This window comes from Populus euphratica, unplaced genomic scaffold (assembly GCF_000495115.2).
Source record: "Populus euphratica unplaced genomic scaffold, PopEup_1.0 scaffold431.1, whole genome shotgun sequence".
Classification (NCBI taxonomy): Eukaryota; Viridiplantae; Streptophyta; class Magnoliopsida; order Malpighiales; family Salicaceae; genus Populus; species Populus euphratica.
The window spans coordinates 339,130-344,879 of record NW_011500119.1 but is presented as its reverse complement, the minus strand read 5'-3'; the positions used below and the strand labels follow the sequence as shown (position 1 = coordinate 344,879).

The following is a 5,750-nucleotide window of genomic DNA, read 5'->3' as shown; positions in this document are numbered from 1 at the left end:
AGGTCGGGGTGCAGGTGATAGAGGTCAGATACAACAGGGTCAGGGGCATGCCAGAGTTTTTTCCTTGACTCAGTAGGATGCTCAGGCATCCAACACAGTTGTTTTAGGTATTCTTCCTGTTTGCTCTTTTGAAGCAAAGGTGTTGTTGATACTGGTGCAACCCATTCATTTGTGTCTCCATATTTTGCTATGAGGTTAGATAAACAACCAACCTTGTTAAAATCCCCAATTTCAGTCTCCACTCCCTTAGATGAATTAATATTGGTGAAGTATGTGTATTTGGATTGTGAAATAGAGATTGGAGATAAGATCTTTATGGGAGACTTAAATGTCTTAGATATGGTTGATTTTGATGTAATTTTGGGAATGGATTGGTTGGCAAAGCATAGGGATTTGGTAAATTGTTGGGATAAGAAAATACTGTTTGATCTAGATAAAGAAGTTGGGTTGGTATCTCAAGGAGATAAGATTGGGTCTCCATCAATTATGTTGTTGGCTATCTCGAGGAAAATGGCCCAAAAAGGGGTACAGTGTTACTTAGCACATATAGTGGATGTAGAGAAAGAAGTTCCTCAGTTAGACCATGTCCCTATAGTTAGGGAGCTTATCGATGTCTTTCCCGATGACTTACCTGGATTGCCTCCATATAGGGAGATTGAGTTTTGTATTGATTTGGTTATGGGTATTGAACTAATATCAATGGCACCATATAGAATGGCGCCAGCAGAATTGAGGGAGCTGAAGGAGCAACTGCAGGATTTGTTAGATAAAAAGTTCATCCGACCAAGTGTGTCCCCTTGGGGAGCCCCAGTGTTGTTTGTGAATAAGAAAGATGGGTCATTGAGGTTGTGTATAAATTATAGACAACTGAATCGGGTAACAGTTCGAAATAGATACCCACTCCCTCGTATTGATGACTTGTTTGACCAATTGCAGGGAGCTCAATTCTTTTCTAAGATCGATCTTCGATCTGGGTATCATCAATTGAGGATTAGGGAGACAGACATTTCAAAGATAGCTTTTAGAACTCGGTATGGTCATTATGAGTTTTTAGTGATGTCTTTTGGGTTGACGAATGCACCAACAGCTTTTATGGATTTGATGAATAGAGTGTTTGGTCAGTTTATTGATCAATTTGTGATAGTTTTTATTGATGATATTTTAGTGTATTCGAGGTCTAAAGAGGAGCATGAGCAGCACTTGAGAATGGTGCTTCAAACTCTGCGAGATCATCAGTTGTATGGCAAGTTCTCAAAGAGTGAGTTTTGGTTGGAGAGTGTATCATTTCTTGGGCATGTAGTGTCAAGGAATGGGATTGAGGTTGATCCTCAAAAGATTGAAGCAGTTAAGAAGTGGCTTAGGCCTACTTTGGCAATAGAGATTAGAAGTTTCTTAGGTTTGGCAGGCTATTATCGGAGGTTTGTGGAGAACTTTTCTCAGATTTCTACACCATTGACTAAGTTAACGCAGAAGAATGTTAAGTTTCAGTGGTCTGAAGCTTGTGAGAAAAGTTTCTTAGAGTTGAAAAAAAGATTGACTACAGCGCCTATTCTAGCAATACCATCAGGTTTTGGTGGTTACATAGTGTATTGTGATGCTTCAAGAGTAGGGTTAGGATGTGTTCTAATGCAGCATGGCAAGGTTATTGCTTATGCTTCACGGTAGCTGAAGAAGCATGAACAGAACTATCCTATACATGATTTAGAGATGGCGGCTGTCATTTTTGCTTTGAAGATTTGGAGGCACTACTTGTATGGTGAAACTTGTGAGATTTTTACAGATCACAAGAGTTTGAAATATATCTTTCAGCAGAGAGATCTAAACATGAGGCAGAGGAGATGGATGGAACTGCTGAAGGATTATGATTGTACCATACATTACCACCCGGGTAAGGCAAATGTAGTTGTCGATGCTTTGAGTAGAAAATCATCAGGGAGCTTAGCTCATATTCAGGAGGTACGAAGACCTCTGATTAAGGAGCTGCATGAGTTAGTGGATGAAGGAGTCAGATTTGATCTTAGTGAAGCTGGAGCAATGATTGCTCATTTTCAAGTTAAGTCAGATTTGTTTGATAAGATAAAAGCAGCTCAGAAGAATGATGAGTCACTACTCAGGATCAGAAATGAGGTTGAGCAGGGTAAGGCTGCAGGTTTTGTGATAGGTGATGATGATGTACTGAGATATAAAGATAGGCTTTGTGTACCTGATGTAGATGATCTGAAGAGAGAATTGATGGTAGAAGCACATCAGACAGTTTACACAATGCATCCAGGTTCCACCAAAATGTATAAAGACCTTAAGGTATGTTATTGGTGGAATAGGATGAAGGATGATATAGCAGACTTTGTTTCTAGGTGTTTGACCTGTCAGAGGGTAAAGGGTGAACACTAGAAGCTTCCTGGATTGTTGCAACCATTGTTGATTCCAGAATGGAAGTGGGAAAGGATCACAATGGACTTTGTGACAGGATTGCCAAGGAGTCAGGAGGGTTATGATTCGATATGGGTGATTGTTGATAGGTTGACAAAATCAGCCCATTTTCTGCCAGTTAAGATTACTTATGGATATGCAAAGTTGGCAGAATTGTTTATTAGTGAGATTGTACGGTTGCATGGAGTGCCAATCTCGATAGTGTCAGATAGAGGTTCACAGTTTACATCGCGGTTTTGGGTGAAATTCCAAGAAGCTATGGGTACTAAAGTGTAGTTGAGTACAGCTTTTCACTCACAGACAGATGGTCAGTCTGAGAGGACTATTCAGATCTTGGAGGATATGCTAAGGGCTTGTGTTATGGATTTTAGAGTTGGTTGGAGTAAGTTCCTACCATTAGTGGAATTTACTTACAACAACAGTTATCAGGCTAGCATAGAGATGACACCTTATGAGGCTTTGTATGGTCGGGCCGGAAGTGTAGATCACCGGTTTGTTGGTTTGAAATTGGTGAGAAGAGGTTAATGGGACCAGAGTTGATTCAGATTACCTTAGAGAAAATAGAGGTAATTAGAAATAAGATTCAAACAGCTCAGAGTAGACAAAAGAGTTACGCAGATAGAAGAAGGCGTGACTTAGAGTTTTCAGTGGGTGATTGTGTGTTTTTAAAAGTATCACCAACAAAGGGAGTATTCAGGTTTGGGAAGAGAGGTAAGTTGAGTCCTCGATTCATTAGACCGTATGAGATTCTGGAGAGAGTTGGGGCAGTTGCTTATAGGTTAGCATTACCACCAAACTTGTCTGTTATCCATCCAGTATTTCATGTTTCCATGTTAGGGAAGTATATGACAGATCCATCGCATGTGTTAGAAGTTCATCCTGTTGAATTGAGGGATGATATGGTTTATGAGGTGCAACCAGAAGCTATAGTCGACCGACAAGTGAGGAAGCTTAGGTCAAAGGATATAGCTTCAGTGAAAGTGCAATGGAAGGGTCATTCACATGAGGAAGCGACATAGGAGCTCGAGGATAAGATGCGTGAGGAGTATCCTCATCTTTTTGATAATCTCGGTAAGTATTCAATCTTTCCTATTAAGTTTCGAGGACGAAACTTTTATAAGGTGGGGAGATTGTGATGTTTTGAATAAATGAGTAGGAAAATACAATAAAGCCCTTGGTGGCTTATAGTGTGGGTATAAATGAATGAGGGGTAGTGTAGTAATTTAACAAAACATGATAAATATAAATAAGGAGTTAAAAAAAAAAAACAAAAGAGGGATCTGGAAATTTGAGAAAGAATCGGCAGGAGAGAGAAGGGAGAAAGAAGAAGAAGAGAAAAGAAGGGAGTTAGAAGAAAAATAGAAAGGAGTTGAAGGAATTAAGTTTAAAGGTAAGATTATGTATAAATATGTGTTAATTAAGCTTTAATTTCAGTTTTGATAAATGTTAGGGTTTTGAAAATTTGTGTTTTGGGTTAATTGATGAATTAAGTTGAATGTTATGGGTTGATTGTTGTGGGTAATTGATTATTAAGTTGAATTTGAGAGATTGTAGATAAAAATAATGATTTTGAGTTATGGTTTTGTTTGAATGGTGAATTTGTGTTAGAAATCAGGGGATAACAGTAGGTAATCTGTGAAAATTCTGGGTTTGAGGTTGAAGATGATGAAAATTCAATTTGGTCCTTCAATTTTGGGAAATTACAGTTTAGTCCCCAAACTTTGGAAAATTTGCAAATTGGTCCCTGGAGCCTATTCCGAGATTCTGAACAGAATAAAAGATAAATTATGGGTAGAATTCCTGTATAGTTATGAAATTTTAACACTTTTAATTTGGTCCTTCAATTTGACAAAAAATACCATTTGACCCTAAAAATTTGATAAAATTACAGAATGTTCCCTGGAGTATAATGAGGTGATCTGGACAGAAATGAGGATTAATTATGGTCAGAATTTCAGTATATTCATGGACTTATGATAATTTTAGTTTGGTCCTCCAAATGGATAAAGTTACAATTTGACCCTTAAAAATATGATAAATTACAGATTAGTCCCTAGCTGTAATATTAGCTTTTTCAGATTGGTTTGATGAATAATTTAGGGTTAGTTAGTGAAGTATTACCAATGTTATTATGTGTTTTATTATGGATTAGATTTCGAGAAAATCGTTAATTTTTGGGTTTTTAGGAAAATAATTAGTTTAGTCTAAATACATATAGGGTTATGAAATAGACCCTTAGTTAAGTGTATTAAATAAGTTATATGTTCTTTTGAGTCATTCTTGAATATGTTTTCTTTATATTCAGATAATCCTGATATTCTACCGGCGGGATGTTAGTAGGATTTTCTTCGGTGTCTGCTTTTGATTTCTGTTTGCTTTCGAGTCAGGTGAGTGGATAATTTTCCATATGCAAGAGAAATATTATAAATATTTGATTTGTTAATATGAATTGGATCATGCTTCTTGATAATATATATGGTGACTATTATCCTTGTTATGATAAGCATGATCATGTGTTGAATCTGAATTCTTGATATGAACCAGTATGTATTTTGGATTGACTTCTGAATTGATAGCTCCTCATTTGATTGATGTCATGAGTTGAGCCTTGAGATATTAATATGTCTGTTTGAGTATGATTATGACCCTATGGTATGTCAGTCAGAATACCCATGCTAACAGGATAGTGTTAGTCTTTGTGCACATCGTATCTAAACCCTAGTTGGTCATCCCACAGTACCTCCTCAACATGTTGAGACACAGGTGCTCCGCGCCTCCTTCTCTGCCTTGCGGTTCTCAACCGCACAATTGGGACATCATCCTGATCATTATCTACTCTAATAGTATCGGCTATTCGTCTTTTCCTCGACATTTCCTAAAATAAAAGTTAAAACACTTAAGTCATGCTAGAACAATAACATGATAATTATCATAAAATTATATGAAAGCATATCTATCACAAGGAAGAAGACATGCTTGATGAGAATTCAAAATTTCAAAACCAACAGACAAGACAATACGGATCGTAATGCTCCACTTATTATGAAATTAAGTATATTATTGTTTCTTTAACCTAAAGCTCTGATACCAAGTTTGTCACGACCCGGATCCCGGATCCATGACTGGCACATAGGCAAGGTTCCCCTACAAGGTTCCATACCTATGCGAACCCAAACTTACACACAAACTTATCCTAACTCAATCAGAGTTCAACACAGCATTAATAACAAAATCAACTTCATAATATAATTGAATTGTCTTAATACAAGAGTTAATATAATTTTATAGTTTTGGAGCACTAATTAGACATAAAGGAAAAT

The 5,750-nt window shown here is 37.1% G+C and overlaps 1 long non-coding RNA gene across 1 annotated transcript in view; it reads left to right on the top strand.

Moving 5' to 3' along the window:
* The first annotated feature begins 7 nt into the window (after positions 1-7).
* Positions 8-5,750, top strand: part of LOC105110043 (uncharacterized) — a 5,889-nt gene continuing 146 nt past the window's right edge. The window contains exons 1-2 of the long non-coding RNA XR_839393.1: positions 8-107; positions 4,736-4,817. This is a non-coding gene — a long non-coding RNA (uncharacterized LOC105110043). The remainder of the gene's footprint in view (positions 108-4,735; positions 4,818-5,750) is intronic.